The 17,478-nt window shown below is 34.6% G+C and overlaps 2 pseudogenes across 1 annotated transcript; one reads left to right on the forward strand and one right to left on the reverse strand.

The window, feature by feature from the left end:
- Window positions 1-3,393: 3,393 nt before the first annotated feature.
- LOC143629952 (protein FAR1-RELATED SEQUENCE 5-like) lies at window positions 3,394-6,407 on the reverse strand (annotated as a pseudogene).
- Window positions 6,408-11,287: 4,880 nt separating this feature from the next.
- LOC143629953 (zinc finger BED domain-containing protein RICESLEEPER 2-like) lies at window positions 11,288-16,994 on the forward strand (annotated as a pseudogene). The gene is made up of 8 exons (XR_013153055.1): window positions 11,288-12,575; window positions 12,661-13,379; window positions 13,460-13,494; window positions 14,320-14,507; window positions 15,434-15,555; window positions 15,652-15,885; window positions 16,333-16,570; window positions 16,774-16,994. The product of XR_013153055.1 is annotated as a zinc finger BED domain-containing protein RICESLEEPER 2-like (transcript).
- The last annotated feature ends 484 nt before the right edge of the window (window positions 16,995-17,478 follow it).

The following is a 17,478-nucleotide window of genomic DNA, read 5'->3' on the forward strand; positions in this document are numbered from 1 at the left end:
ATGTTGGCAAGAACGATGAACATAAAGGATAAAGTTGTGCAAAGGGGTAAAATAGAAAGACGTGTAGGATACCATTTTAGATCGCCATATACGTACTGGCCAGTGGACCTTAGAAAGAAAGAAAAGGAAGTTGAAAAGACGTGTGGAAGTATATTCATAGGACTGGGGACCGTTAATGTAAGTGGTTTTTTGTTAGTGTGTATTGTGTTATTGTGTTAATATGTATTAACTAAACAAATGTGTACTTTAAATGATTGTAAGGAAAATATTTTTATGTCAGATAAAGGTGTGGCTGGTACACGAGGTGATTTGGAGAGCCTGCAACCATGCATAGCGATTAGTAGTAACGTAATGTCATGTTTTACGGTGGTGTTGAATGATGCGGAGTCCAAAAAGAGTGGTCGATCACTTAATCGGTTGTATCTCGGGCCCACTGATCTTGTAAGTATTTTGGGAATATGAGTTCGTTTTCATGTAAGCATGTGTGGTAGTAGTTGTGTAGGGATTAAAATATGAAACAAGTAGTCAATAGACCAATGTATGTTTAAACTAATGTTGTAGTGACTGTAAGAAATGTTAGTTTTGCGTATGTTAAGTAGCGAGGTCATTGATGCAAAACCTGTATAGGCATGGTACAAGCAGAATGTTGTTGATGTGTACTTTGGTTTAGGATTTTTTTTATGTTAGTAGCCGTGTGTAGGAAAAACAATGTGTATGAACATGTTAGGGGTGGTTGTGAGGTTAATGAAGTGTGGGTGGAAGCTATTTTTTTAATATGTTTGGGTAGCGTTTTTCATTTATTGACAGATGATGGTGGTTGTGTTTTTTAAATACAGAATAAAAGTCAGATAGCGTTGCAAGATTTCACGTTTACAGCCGGCGTGGGCATGTTGAAGCAGAATATTAATCGGGCTCTGAATAAGGACGCGACTAAGATGAAGTTAACACCATATGACATGGTTTTCTTACCCATTCTTTCTGTCTGGTGATCACTACTATTTGGTTTTCTTTGAAGTGAGGAATCTGTCAATTGATGTGTTAGATAGTGTTGATAAATCAAAAAAGAAGCGTAGGTCGAGAGCCGAGAAGAAGAAGGATGAGGAATATTCTGGTATTTGCAAGAGTACAGTCGCGAAACTGGTAAGTTCATTCTAATGTATAGTTTTTGGAATTATGCGGTTAATGTTTTGAAATTAGTGTCTTTGAACTAGTGTATTGGGTTGAGTTAGGATGGTAAGATTTGAAATTCTAATATTTGTGGTTTATGATGGATGCAGAAGGAGTTTTTTGTTAGTTATCTAACATTGGTTGATCATAGAAACGCGACTGCAATGGAGGCGGTAGAACCAAAGTGGCTGAAACTAAAATGTTCCACAAAAGGTTATGAAGAGTCTGGCTTGTTTACAATGAGGCATATGGAGACATTCAAGGGTGGGGTCAACTGTGGATGTGGCCTCGGTGATGAGTCGGTAAAAAAGAAGAAGGTGTTAATCAGCTTAAGGACCAAGTACACAACAAAAATTCTGGTTGCGGCATAAACACTCTAAAAATTAAAATCCGACGCGAAGTGGAACAAGGATGATGGATTTGGGCCTTTATGTCTTTTGTTTTAAGTGAATGTCTTTATGTTTTGGTATTATCTAAACTTTAGTTTGTTCTAGTAGAAACGTTGTTATACATCGATCTAATGTTTGTTGGCTTTTTATGATCTAATGATGTAATTGGTAACGTGAGACAATATTTATGTGATGTGTAGGGTCTTGTGTTTGGTTATGGTGTGAAGTCAGTGGAATAAAGTTTTGTTTGTTGACATGTTAATTTTTATATGTTACAGATGTTACTTGATGTACCCTATCATATTAAAAAGATGTACCTTATCATGTTAATGGAACGTTGATGGAATTGGTTTAGGTGTATGCTCTAAAATTCATAATTTGCAATAACATGGATACATACCAAAAGGTTAGTAAGATGTCTGATTGGGAAACTGTATAAAAAGGCATCCATGTATGAATAACACTACACATCGTGGAGAAGTAATGTAATAGTTGGACACATATGCTTATGTAACTACGCTTGTATACAAATACACGTATGTTTAGGCCTCAATGTTGAAACAAAAAAAATATGGTTTAGTAAATGTAAACGTGAACATGCTTTCACGTAAATGTATAAACACAAAGATATTGTTCATCGTTACTCGTGGGAGTTTTATGTTGCCCACCCATGTGTATTTGTAAAATGTGGACCTTAATAGAGAAATGGGTACATACAAACATAAAAGTATACTAACGAACGTATGGTGATACGTTTGGTTAGACGTGCATGAAGGTACCAAAACAAATTTCAAATGTATGGCCTAGTGTAGTGGATTAGATGCGAACCTACCTACAGACGAAACGTCATTACGTACATAGGCATACATTGTGACCTACATACGTATGTTTGGTGTGTGCATAAATGCGTAGACAAATGTATACACACATGCAAGCGTACGTATGTGCATACAGTCCTACATAATTACGCAAGTGGATGCACACATGCATACAATCGTTCATACATACATACATACGTAAATACGTACATACATACATACATACATACATACATACATACATACTTACGTACGTACGTACGTACATACATGCATACACACGTACGTAGGTACGTATGTACCTAGAAACGTAGACACCTACATACGTACATACGTACATACATACGCACATACATACATAGATATGTAAATACATACATACATACATACATAAATACATACATACATACATGCATGCATACATACGCAAATACATACGTAGATACGTAAATACATACATACGTACGACATAGATACATACGTGCGTGCAAACATACGCAAATACATACATACATACGTACATACATACACACATACGTGTGTGCATACATACGCAAATATGTACGTAGATACGTAAATACATACATACGCACGTACACACCAACGTACGTGCCTACATACAAACATACGTGTACATGCATACCTGCATGCATACATACATACATACATACATACATACACACACATACACACCTATAGACGTACGTACGTATGAACATACGTGCATACAACCATACATACATACGTTTACATACGTACGTATGAAAGTATGTACATACATACATACATAAGTATGTACATGCATAGATACATGCATACATTCGAACTTTCAATCACAATTTGCTACACAGAAGTAAACATGTAATAGATAATCATAAATTGTATGTTTGTGAAACGCGCAAGTAATAAAGCATGATGTGTTTGATAAGATAATGAAAACCGCCTTAGAAAAAGAAAACAAAAGTGTGAATAACACATAAGTTTTTGCTAACATAAAATAAAAGAAAAAGAAAACAGTCTCATTCATCGGAACTCGAATCAGTTTCACGGCTTTCATCAGAGTCTGTGGTTTCATCACTTTCATAAGAATCTTTGGTCTCGTCGCTTTCATCATATTCGACAGATTGTTTACCCATCGACGTTGCTTTTTCGTTGCGCATTTTGTCCCTTTCTTTTCGCCGTTGCTCCCGTTCTTTACGTCTTCGCTCCTTTGCTTGCATAACTTTGTGATGGTTACGGGAGTCATAACCACGAACATGTTTGTTACATTTTTTACAGAACCTCTTTGGTTTCTTGCTTTTCTTCTTCGCTTCCTCCCCAGGACCAGTCTTGCGCTTGCGAGAACCAGAACCCTTGTTTCTTATGCCTTTGGGTGCAGTTATTGTGATAGTTTCTGGTATCTTGTATCCAATTAAATCTTGTACTATGGCAGACTTGCTGTTATAGGAAGGTTCTTTGGGGATTGTCTCCCATATTTTATCCCTCAACTGTTGCATTTGGTCAACCAAGGATTGAAGTAGATCTGTGTTGCCTCGTGCATGGTCTGCACATTGACCGGTTAAAGATAAAAACTGTTGCCTTAATTTAGATCTTACATCGAGAGGAACACCATATCTAGCTTCAATTTTGAAAATTGATGATGGTAAGACGTCACTCCTCCACCGCGCTGGGATGTATTTTTCGGGGTTTTCATCAATTTGATCGATTTGGAATGCGCAAAAGATGTGTCTACATAGGTAGCCAATGCGAGTGAACCCCTTACATGAGCATGCAAATGTATTATCAGTGGGATTGTGAGTAACCAGTAATATATGAATTGGTGATTACCTTATGACATGGATGCATATAAAAAAAATAATTTACGAGTTTATGTTGTTAAGTGGTAAACAATTAACCTTAAACACGCCAACAAGACCCTTCCTTTTATCTCTGTGACTGATAAGGTGGATGTTTAATCCGTTAGCTGACTCGATTCGATCACAGGCACAGTTATAAAGACCATTATAAATCTCTTTCTGGACCTCTTGAAATTTTTTTATTGTATATATATAGGAAGCATGGCGTTCAATTGGCAAGTGGGTCTTCAACGGTGGTGTTTCGGTTGTAGTTTTATGTTGCAATTGTCGTTGAGCATGACGTTGAGCATTCAACGCCTTTTCAAAGCAATTCATAAATTCAACCAGAGTGTTGCCCACGCTAGAATAAACTTTGAACTGAGAATTCGAACTCTCACATCCGGATGTAGTTTTCATCAAGCAACACATAGGTAACTCTCTAAAGTAAGTAGGAACCCAGTGTTGCTTGATAGAAAACATGTCAGTTAACCAGCTGTTGTCACCTAAGTTGAATCCCTCAATCAAATCATGCCATCTTGATTCAAAAGTCTCCGGTTTGATGAAAACGTTCCAAACTAGTTTATGAACACGAGCCTTAATCTTTTCATTACGCTTTGAATCGCCCTTTATCTATAAGAAAAGACATACAAATAGAAATCAATTTGATGTTGCATTTGGTAGACACAATAATATAAGAAAAAACAACATGTTTGCTAAAAAAATTGTAAAAAACATTTATTATTTTAAAATAGAGGATTTCACACAAACAAGTGTGATAAAAAAAAATAGCCTACAGGTAATGTAATGATATGAATGTGCTATGACTGAGCAAGTTAATGTATTATACCATACAGATTACATGTTGCATTTACTTTTGTTTTTATTTTAGTGTGTACCAAATGGTGGTACAATGAAGCATACGGTTTCAATGATTATTAACATATCTAACTACCAATATGTACAAACACAGTTCATACCAATATACACAATACAATGACAAAATTAAATTATCAAACCCATACATATTTTAGTGGGTATTAAAATGAAAGTCAGATACATACCTTGACAGGAATTTTGTTGGTGACATGCCACATGCAGAGTCTATGTTTCGATTCAGTCAGAACGATTGCAACCGCTTTCTTCATTGTTGGGTCCTGATCAGTTAAAACCAACCGTGGTTGCGTTCCGTGAGCTTTGAGTAATGCTTTTAATAACTACTGGTAAGAATCAATTGTCTCATTATGGATCAAGCCAACCCCAAAGCATACACATTTCTTGTGGCAGTCGACTCCCGTGAAAGGCACGAAAATTATGGAATACCTATAGTAAGAAAAAGAATTAAAAATAAATTTTTAAACAACCTATTTAAAAACATAATGACATCATTATATACCTGTTTGTGCCGTAGGTAGCATCGAAAGCTAACACCTTGCCAAAAAAATTGTAGTTTTGTCTGGATATATCATCAGCCCAGAAGAATCCCTGTAACTCACCGTCGACAACTTTGTGTTCGGAAAAATAATTGTCCAAATGATGCATATTGTCATTGAACTTGTCTACAACCATTTGAGCATCCGCATCAGCAATAAGACACCTAACATCCCGCGTTTGGTTTTTCCAATCATTCTTTGATCCTCTAACTAAGTGTTGACCACCCATCAGAGACGCCTGAACACGGTGAGCAATTGTAGGACCAAAACCCATACATTGGAAACCTTGAATGAATTCCTTTTCTGAGAATTGTAACTGTCTTTGTCCTCTTGTTAGGTCCATATTAAGCTCATTAACGATTATGGGCCTCTTCGAAATGATATATCTCGAATCCTTCTGAGGTTGATGGAACCTTAAGTCTAATACACGCGTTGCAACCCGAAACCTTTATATTTGTGTTGCGCCGCTTGGTAGAGGACGATGTCGTGTCCATGGTATCAATGTTTTTTACACGTGGGCTGCCGGCTTTGCTACAAACTATATACCTATGTGAGATGACACCTTTCGTCCATGTTCTAGTAAGAAACCCGTACATCAAAACCAGCTTTATTGGCGTATGCCTTGTACATAACAAGCGCATCTTCCCAGGTTTTAAAATGTAGGCCAATTGAAGGTTGTTCATCAGATGGCACCTTTGGAATCCAATACTTAGTCCCGTTAGGTGAGTAGATACAGTTTGGGTGCACAACTTCTGCATATAAAAACATTTACAGAAAGGATATTTATAAGCAATAGCCGGATAATAAGAACAAATTTGTAATCAACATTAAAAAAACAAGACGACACATGTTTCATTCTTACGTTCATGATTTAAATCGTGTTGAACACTTGACTGGCCAGTTAATGACTGATTAGTGTCAATCAAAATGGTTTGTATTTCGGGAACCTCCCTAGTTACTGTTACAAATGAGTTAAATATAGGTGAATACAAAAGATAAACAAACAATTTAAAAATAAAAATAATATCCTAATGCAGTAACAAGAATGTGTATGAACAAATATAGGTTATGTTATCATGATAGATGTATCAAATTCATTAAATGACAATTTGATCAAGATGTGGAACTTACTGTCACAATCATTAGTCAGGGTGATGTTTGAGTTAGCATGATGTATACTTGGTTCATTTTTCATTGATCCTGTTTAGATAACAATATGAACAAAGAAGATCAACAATTCATAAACCTAATTTGAATACATATAAAAGCAGAGTATTTTAACAGTAATGTGGAAGATAAAGTGAAAAACTAAGATGTGATGTTGATGAATGTAGGAAAATCAAGAGTTTTATAATGATCTAAAACGAAGTTTGACTATATTTTCAGTTAAGTATCTCACAATTAATGAATTTGATCTTTCATTAAAAAATATAACTCAATGACACACTAATATACTTAATATTTGTGAATTTAATAGAAATCAACCAGACTATTATACTAGAATAAACATTAAATGTCTTGAAATTGATAATTCCATATAGAAATCATCATTAGGTGGTGCTTTATTGAATTTGATACAGCAAAAAAATAATCGATAAAACGACACGAAGCAGATATACGGTTTATGAAGTAACGCTATTGAGGCGCAAAAAAGAACAATTGAAGACAATATACAAATATTCAATCAAACCTGGGTTTGCTGATGCAGATTCGATGTATTATCCAATTGTAAATACCTTTGCATACTGAATTCATGACAAATTGACGAATTAGGGCAGCAAAAAATTAGGCTGAATAGTTGATTGATGAATATTGTTCTCGAATTAGACATGTCCGATTATCAGAAAATCTGCAATGGAAATCGAATTACAGATGGTGTGGCCAAAAATCTGGGATTATGAATACTGGGTAGAAGCATTGTTCGTGAACGGCTGATTACAAATAAAAATAATATATGAAAAGGTAATATAATTAATAGTTACCTAATATAGTTTATCTCATAGATTACTAATATACCCTTCTATATAATTTAAAAGAAAACAAAAAGAAAATATATGATTGGTTATAATTATTTCTCGCACTTCTCGCAGCAAGAATACTTCCGTAATGAACCTAAGCCTATATATATATATATAATGTTTTTTTAGACTTGAATGTCTTAATTAAGTGTAGGCCTAAAGCCCTAATAACTTGTTTTCGTTGTCTCATGAGCCACCCCTGATTGTTAAACCTGAAAAAAATGGGAGTTTCGAAGGTTGTGGTATGTGATTCTTGCATGAGTGATTTCAATGAGTTATCTAATCATCTTTCTGGTTCAAACCTGCGAGGCTGCGATTAGTTGATATCCTAATGGATGCTGTTTAGATGAGTAAATTCAGTGTTCTAAGTTCTTGTGTGAGCTATTTGTGCTACATGTGTAAAAGCTGCAAAGCTTTAGTGTTTTGAGTTAGAAATGATTTGCTATTATAAATCGATTTGCATGTTATACTAACCACATTGTTGAAGTTTGAACAATGGGACTATGTTGGGATTTCGAGTGTTCAACTTAATTTGATTTTGTTTAAAGTTAAATTATTGGAAGTAAACAGCAAACTTGGTGTTTATATGTCAAATGTGTTATAAATGTTGTAGTTAAAAAAATTAATCATGTATCTGATATGAATACCAATTAAGACCTAAATATCAGGATTTGGGGTTTTTTTTCTTTTAGCATGTGTTATACACTATATATATTTAAATTATAAATTGTTAAATGGGTGAAAAAACATCTAAATTAGATATATTTTAAGTAAAGCCTAGTAATTGTGAAACTTTAGACAGGATCTATAACAGGTCTTCAAGTATTGAATGTTGAAGTTAACACATGGATGAATGAGTTATGGTGTATGCTGATTGCCGTACGTTCAAGTTATGCAAAAACCCAGTAAAACTAGATAGATAGAGTTAGTCGGGTATCGTATCCATGAGAAGCATATAGTTAATATACGATTTGTTTTATTTTTTATACAAACTAAAATAACTTAACTAAACTAAACTTTGAGAACTGATTGATTAAAAAAACATAAACTTAAATTGACTTGATTTGTAACGTATAATAAAAAGGTGATCAATCCGATTCATTTGTGAAGCGAACTGATTAACCTAGTCTGTTAACAATTGGAAACACATACATGATTCGTTGAACTACTTCTTTTGATAGACAATAAGATAATTTATTTGATTGTGATGATTAACTATGTGAAATCGAATAATTGGCACATATGAATACGAACCCGACTATTTACAAGTTTCAGATTTTAAAAATACAATCAAATCAATGGTCGAAGATAAAAAAAATTAATGGCGAACAAGAACTTACTCCAAATCATTGATTATTACAAATCAGATAACTAACAGAATCAGATGCACTTAAATAAACGGTTTAACCAAAAAAAAGTAAACTTAAAGACTTAACCGAATGATTAAGCCAAAATCCAAATCCAAAAGTGAGTAAAAACATGTTTAATTCAGCTGCTAACACTAACCCTATGTCCAGGAAATGATCACGGGTGGTTCTAGCCTTGCGTCAGGATAGTGGATCTTGATTCTTGGTGAATTCATGATTGAAATCGGGTTTCGAATAATGAACTGATGATTCTTGATCACCCCAAATAGGGGTGTTCTTCAGGTTTCGGGTTTTTCGAGTCAAGTTCTTCGGTTTCAAAGTTTTAAATTTTGACCCGAAACCCAACCCAAATCTCTCACAGGTTTTTTGGGTTTGGGTTTTTTCGGGTTGGGTTAATCGGGGTTTGGGTATCTATAAAACAAACACAAAAACAAAAAAAATAAAATAAAAAACTACAATGCTAAAATTAAAACAACATATTCTAATAACAAACCAACATAACTTGATAAAACAATTCAAAATAAGAATAAAACTAACTCGAACCATAACAATATTCAGTCGTACGTGATTTGTTTGTTCGATTTCGGTTGCTATATGTATTAAATGAAAAACATAAATTAAGAATACACAATCGATCCACAATAGTTAGTTAGACAACAGGCGATTAGAGCCAGGTTCTGATAACTTTAATGGCTAAGGCTTAGCATGTTATACCTAAAAATATATTTAATTTTAAACTAAAAGTTTATTCGGGGTTTTTAGGGTTGACAAGAAAATTATAAAACCCGGGAACCAACCCGAATTACTTCGCTTCGGGTTCAGGTTAGTCTTTTCTCGGGTTTGGGTTATTCAGGTCGGGTTAGTTCAGGTATGGGTTTTTTCGGTTGGGTTTCGGGTAAAAATGACAACCCTAACCCCGAACATTGGTGTAAGCCCAAGACCCATATCCAGTGCGTGAACTCCAAATGGCCATTCTACTTTTGACTTTTTTTTTGTGATGCTCTAGCTAGAGGTGCACAAATAGGGTTTTTCAAATACCCGGTTTCGGGTATTGCCAATACCCGGGTCTGGTTCAGTTCCGGATATTGTCTCTAAAACTATACCTTATGCATCGAGTTCGGGACGAGTATTGAACCGAGTATTTTAAACCGAGTATTTGAATACCCTATTTTCGGGTTTTGAAAAAAAAAACTATTTTCGGGCTTTTTTTTGTATAAATAGAGTTCTTTAAGATGTTGCACTTTTTAGGGGTATATTTTTGGTCTTTTTCAGGTATTTTTCGGGTAATTTCGGATATAGATCGAGTATTTGATAAACCCGGTTTCGGGTAATGGAATAACTCGGTTTCGGGTATGTGGTTGCGGTTTTCGGGTATTACTGGCTACAAATCGGGCCCGGTTCCAGGTACGAGTTTTAGTACTGATATGCATATAGGGTCGGTACGGGTTTGGGTATTAAAAATACAGGTATAAAATAACCGGTTCCGTTTTTTTTATTTTTCATCTCTAGCTCTAGCATTTCGATCAAGGCCCAAGACCCATATCATAATTAGGGCCGTCCAAACTGCTCGCCGCTCGAACTCGCTCTCCGCTCGCTCGAAAATTGCTCGGAAATTGCTCGCTCGTTTTTCTGCTCGATTGTAAACGAGCCGCTCTGCTCGGTTCGGTTTGTAAACGAGCCAAGCAACGAGCAAAGGTCCGTTCGGTTCGGTTCAGCTCGGATTTTTTGTAGTTTATATATATATATATATATGTAAATTTATATAATTAGTTTTATTAATACCTTTTTATTTGAATTCCAAAATCCATTATACATTACAAAAAATATTAAATTAAATTAAAAAATATAGTAGATATTACATCTTATCTCTTTTACACCATACAAACCTTATCTCTTCCACACAATACCAAAACTTTACCAAAACTCAATTCACGCTCACGTCAATCTCACGCACAACCCTCCGGCCTCCGGCCTCCGACCACCGCGGCCGCGCCACTGCTCATGGACTCCGAGCCTCCGTGCCTCTGTACATCTCGTCTCCTTCATTTTTTCGGGTTTTGGTTTCGATTTTAGCAATAATATATGTTAACTGATAAGAATTATGTCTTTATTAAGTTCAATTTAAGTTTACTTTTGTTTGAAAGACCCCTAAAAATTCATTTGATTTATGGAATTGTAATTCATAATATATATTGTCTTTTTTTTATGTTGCCAAGTTTTTCAATTTCATTTTGTTTTTACTTTGAACCTAACTTTATGTGTTATTTTTGTAGAATGGTTTCTCGGAAAGAGTCAAATCATGTTGATTTAAGTGATGGAGAGAGCATTCGCCTCGAGTCAGAGTCAGATGAGGATATGGACAATGAAGCATCCGAAGATGTAGGTTCAACGCGAAAGCGAAAGAATCAAATTATTGTGCGTCTACACTTTAAAGACGTTGACGGTATGTACAGAGGACAAAAGGTTAAAAAAAATCCGTGCATTCATTGTAGGCATACTTTTGTGAAAAGCCCTTCAAGCACCACCTCAAGTATGAAGCGGCACCTCCGAGATTGTGCATTATACTTGAAAATCAAGGTAAAAAAGAAGGGTTTCATTAATTTTCCGTCAACCGGTGGTGATAGTCTAATGGGTTCCTCGGAAATTGAGTTAAATGAGGATTATGATCAAATGAAATGTCGAGAAATGATAGAAAAAATGATTATTATGCATGATTTACCTTTTTCTATTGTAGACTATCATTGGTTCAATCAGTTATTAAAGTATATCAATCCTCGGTTTCAAAAAGTTAGCAGGTCAACAATCACAAGAGATTGTATAAGGGTGGTGGAAAAAAAAAGAGAAGATAAAAAAGATGTTGAAAAAGGTGAGTATGATATCACTTACAAGCGATTGTTGGACATCAAACCAAACGGTTGGTTATATGTGTTTAACGACTCACTTTGTTGATTGTGATTGGAAATTGAAGAAATGCATTATTGGTTTCAATGAACTTTCACCACCCCATAGTGGCGAGGTTATATCCGATGCTATTATGGAATGTCTTTTGAAGTGGGGTATTCAAGATAAGATAGGTACCATTACTTTAGACAATGCTTCTAACAATGATAGGGCCGCGGCGATTTTGATGAACAATTTACAAGTTAAAGGCAAATTACATTTTGAAGGATTGTTTTTTCATGTTAGATGTTGTGCACACATTCTAAACTTAGTTGTACGAGATGGTTTAGGTACTATTGACTCGTGTATTTCAAATATTAAAGAAGGTGTGAAGTACTTGAAAAAGACTCCTGGTCGTTTATTGAAGTTTGGTGAAATAGCTATGTCTCTTGGTATCAACACGCGACGTTCTCTTAGCACCGATGTAAAAACTAGGTGGAATTCAACGCATCGGATGCTTGATCCGGTTGTTCACTACAAACGAGCTTTTGAAGGTTATGCATTGAGAGATTCCAACTTTATATGGTGCCCCACAAGTGGTGAATGGACTTGGGCCGAAAAAGTTTGCAAGTTAGTAGAAGTTTTTTTGAGAGCTACTAATTTATTTTCAGGTACAAATATCCAACTTTAAACTTGTTTAATGTGGAGATTTTAATGTTACTACATGTTTGTATAAAACTAGTAATTTTTTTTCAGGTTCAACATATCCAACTTCAAACCTGTTTCTTATAGAAATTTATAAAGTGAAAATAGAGATATGTGATGCTTTTATATCAGGTTATGCTTTCTTGGAGAAAATGAGTATACCCATGTATGAAAAGTTTGAGAAGTATTGGGGAGAAATTGGGGTGCTTATGTCAATTGCTTCTATTTTAGATCCTCGTTATAAGATGTTGTCAGTCAAATGGACTTTTAAAAAGTTGTATCCAAAAAATGAATGTGAGAGTCAAGTTGAAAATGTGATGACTAAGTTAAAATCTCTTTTTGAAAAGTACTTTCATGCATATATCGCAACCAAGGCTGCCACGGGTTGCTCAAAAACCTCAACATCTAGCGAGCATACTCCAGATGAAGACGATTTTCATGCTTTTCTCAAATCAAGACCCGTTGAAACCGGACAAAAATCGGAACTTGAGGTGTATTTGGAAGAGCCAAATGAAAAATGTGTGGAGTCACAATACGATGTGCTAAAATGGTGGAGTCAACATTGTAGCAAGTATCCAGTTTTAAGCAAGATGGCTAAAGAGATTTTTTGCATTCCGATCACAACTGTTGCTTCAGAATTAGCCATTAGTGTCGGTGGACGGATATTGGATGATTATCGAAGCTCTCTTTCAAAAGATATGGTGGAACTTCTTGTTTGTGGAAGTGATTGGTTAAAGGCCGCCTTAAAAGCAACTATAAAAACATTAGAAGTAAGTTTAAATTACATTATTTGTCCATATTTATTCTTATACATTGTGCACTAACATTATTGGTTGCTTATAATGTGTAGCAATCTGCAAAGAAGAAGAAAAATTGGATATTGAAGTGTTGATTCCAGACGGATGTACTGGCAATTGAAAAAAAAGGTATATTTTGATATGTTTTGTCAAATATATTTGCCATGTTTTTGTTATTTGATTTGATTAAGTGATACAAGCCTTTAAATAATATATATTGTTCATTTTTCACTATATTTGTTTTATTTTCTTTCAATTATCATTTTGTTTTATTAATTTACTAGATTGGATTATTTGTAATATTATCTACTTCTTATTAAGAATGAAATAAGTGTAGTCGTGTGTTATGTTGAATATTATGATGTTTATTATATAGGTGGATATAATCTTTTTAGTTTTAGTTTAGTGTGTTATATATGTTGAATATATATTATGATATTCATAATGGAATTTCACCCGTTAATTTGTATTTATGCTAACAGTGTGTGTAATTTGTATTTTTTAACCCGTTAGTTGATATTTATAGTAATGGTATAGAAAGGAATCTTGAACCGTTTCCAATAAGTCAATAAATCAAGAAAGATAAAACGATCAAGTGCATCTTGTTGGTTTTGCTTAACATTATTGTGCTTTCAAATGCACCAAAATTAGTTTTCTGTTAAAGTATTAATGTGATGTTACAAAATGGTTTTGCTTTTAGAAGGAATTGATTTTAAACATAAACTACCACATTGTTAGTTCTCAGTAACTCTACTGCCCACCTAGCTTCTTTCTCATTCTTTTATGTGGCTTTCATTTTGCATTCAATGCTACCAAGTCTATGTCCTTAAACCTGAAAGAACATATATATGGCTTGTGACTCTCGTCAATTACTTTTGGTGGTCCGTATCTTTATAGTGTTATTGCACTGTAGACCACTGGCAGTCTCATCTAGACCACGAGTTCCATGTTACTTCATATTTAGAGACTCGTGGTTTGATAATGGCAACAACAATAAACTCAAGACGAAGTGTAAAGTCAATTACCCGCCTTATGGGATTGATTTTCCAGAAGGCGACACTGGCAGGTTTAGCAATGGTCGGACTGCAGCCGACATCATCGGTTAATCTCTCTCTCTCTCTCATTTACTTTTACAGATTGCTTTGCTAAAAGTTTGTAAATAAAGTACTCGTTTCTTCACTATTATTTGAATTATACGTAATTAGTGGATAGCTCGAAGCGAAAAATACGCTTTATGATCACATAACATTACGCAGTCCTTACATATAGATATAACATTAATCAGGTAATGCTACACATAATCAATACATACTGACAAATGCGTACTACACTTATTGTGTGTATCTATATACACACACAACATTCTACACTTAGGTATATAATTAACAATCGGTACATAAGACGGATTAATAGTACAAACAAAAAGTCTGTATATAATATATAACAAATTAGGTTTAACATGACATAATAAACAAAATTAGTACATTGCAATTAACACAACGCAATAGTAAATTCTAGTATTCTACACACGTACAATCAATAGGGCCTACGTTGTTCATACTTGCTTTACGAAAAATACCTAAGGATTTGTTGAAATGAGAAATGCATGTAGGTGATGAACTAAAAATCAAAAACTTAGTACCATAATACCATATGTTGTGGAGGCATGGGCGAAGCTTCTTCAGGGCCGGGGTCCCCCCCCCCCTGTTTTTTCGCGCAGTAGTGTAAATTGACCTTTTTCGCCCAAAGATTTGTATACTTAGTTTGAAATTTACCCGTTTTTGCCCAAAATTTAAGCCTATTGAAACTAAGTTTTGATGAAATGGGGTTCTTCGACATTACTATAACCAGCACATGTAATTGGGGTTTGTAAAAAGGAACATTTGTGAGGATGCATGGAGCCATGGAAGGTGATATCTGATAAAAGGGGAATTTGACCGATCCATTTCCTTCTTTTATAAATGACCAAAGTTTTTTTTACTGTAAATGTTGAAGAACAATATTGATTGTGACTAAATACTTGTCAGGGCAACTCCTAGGTTTCAACAAGTTCATTCCATCATATGCTGCAAGGAACAAGGACATCAAGATAGGTGTTAACTATGGTAGCGGTTGTGCTGGCATTAGAAAAGAAACTGGAAGACATTTGGTATATACATACATTTTATATTAGACACCTTTATTAACATAAATACACTGATTTCTTTTTTTTTTTTTTTTTTTTTTGTGTTTAATTCTATTAAAGGGGGATCGGATATTCATGGATAGGCAATTAAGTCATCACAAATTAATAGTTTCTAAACTTACTCGGTTGAAAAAGAGAAAATCCTATCTAAGAAAATGCCTTTATATTGTAAATATTGGAAGCAACGATTACATTAACAACTTCTACTTGCATGGTATTTACAATACAAGCAACAAGTATAGCAAGGATCAATACGCGAAAGTCCTTATACAACAATACTCTAGACAACTAAGGGTACAAATCTTGTTACTTATCTGGGTTGTGTTCATTGCTTTAACATATAAAACTGTAAGTTTCTAAAACGTGATTATTTTTTTTCAAAATAGGTCAAAACTAAGGGGGTAAATGGTTTATTGAAGAGAGGTCTTTTTTTTGTGTGTGTGTGTGTTTGTAGGTACTTTGTTATTTGATATGACAGATCCTTACAGTTGTTCTTGTTCTGGTGTTGTCAAATCTTGATCGGTGACATAAAAGTTTTGTCTGAATTCCGCTAGACAAAACTTCCATGCCACCGTACAAGATCTGACAACACCATAACAACTTTTAAGTTGCGTCATTTCAAATGATAGATCACCTACAAAAAAAAAAAACAAAAAAGAGAAATAAAAGAGAAAAAAAAATCTCTCCAGACCATTTACTCTCTTAGTGTTTTCCCATTTTGAAAAAAAAAGGATAATGCAGACTTTATACCGTTTGGGAGGTAGAAAGATTGCTGTGTTTGGTCTGGCTGAGATGGGTTGTACTCCATCTATGATATACAAGTTCGGCACCAACGGGAAACCATGTGAAGAGTCAGTCAACGATGCCGTAAGATTGTTCAATGACAGGCTTATGTCACTTATTGTTGAGCTCAACAAAAACAACTCGGGTGCAAGATTCATTTTCATCAACCTTGCAAGCATTTTATCACCACTAGGAGGTAAAATATTTGCAAGAAATGATGCTTAGGCCATGTACGTGGACAGAACTGGTAACATTGCATGTTACAATTATCAATAATCTGGTTCGAAGAAAAAAAAAAGAAATTTAACATAACTAAAATTTAAACATACTATAGAAGTTAATTAACATGATACTACCATAGTTTAGTTAGTGTTATATGATTTGTTTGGAAATTTTCAGATGTGCCGTTGCCAAATTCTCCTTGTTGCAATGTAAGGAAGGATTGGCAATGCATTCCAAGTTCAGTTCCTTGCCCTATTCGCGATTTGTCTATTTTCTTTGACGGTATCCATCAAACAGAAGTTTGTAATATGCTCGTTGCAAGAAGATCATACAATGCATCCTCCACTATGGACGCGTATCCATATGATATAAGGCATTTGGCTGAACTCAAGCGTTGAATATGAATACGTGATACAAGTTTTGGTGCAAAAATGTTGCAAAGACGAAGTCTTGTTACATGTATTAAGTAAAAAGTGGGGGTGAGGCAAGTGAATAGGTTGTTTTTATTATGTTTCATTTTCATTTATTATAATGTAAACAATATACACTTTTAACAAATTTATTTATCAGTAATTTGATTTCTTTCTATAAATTTCTTTAGAAAAGTTAAATACTCGGTTGTTTAATTAGCCAACGCTAACGAATCAATGTCGGGTGCTAGCACGCCGCTACCGGAACCCTTAGCAGCTCACTATGGGTCCATGACCGACCTATTAATAGCGGGACTGAATATCCAGTCGACACATTAAGTAAAAGATGGTCGCCTGTTATTTGCCTCTAATGTTTATAATTATCTATTTACTTTTTTTAACTCTGTATAATAAAGACCATCGTATAATAAAGACCAAATATTGTAATCACCTTTTTTGATAGATAAATACT

This window comes from Bidens hawaiensis, unplaced genomic scaffold (genome assembly GCF_021521415.1).
Source record: "Bidens hawaiensis isolate Kalapana, Puna unplaced genomic scaffold, B.hawaiensis_p1.1 tig00005498_1, whole genome shotgun sequence".
NCBI classification, from domain to species: Eukaryota; Viridiplantae; Streptophyta; class Magnoliopsida; order Asterales; family Asteraceae; genus Bidens; species Bidens hawaiensis.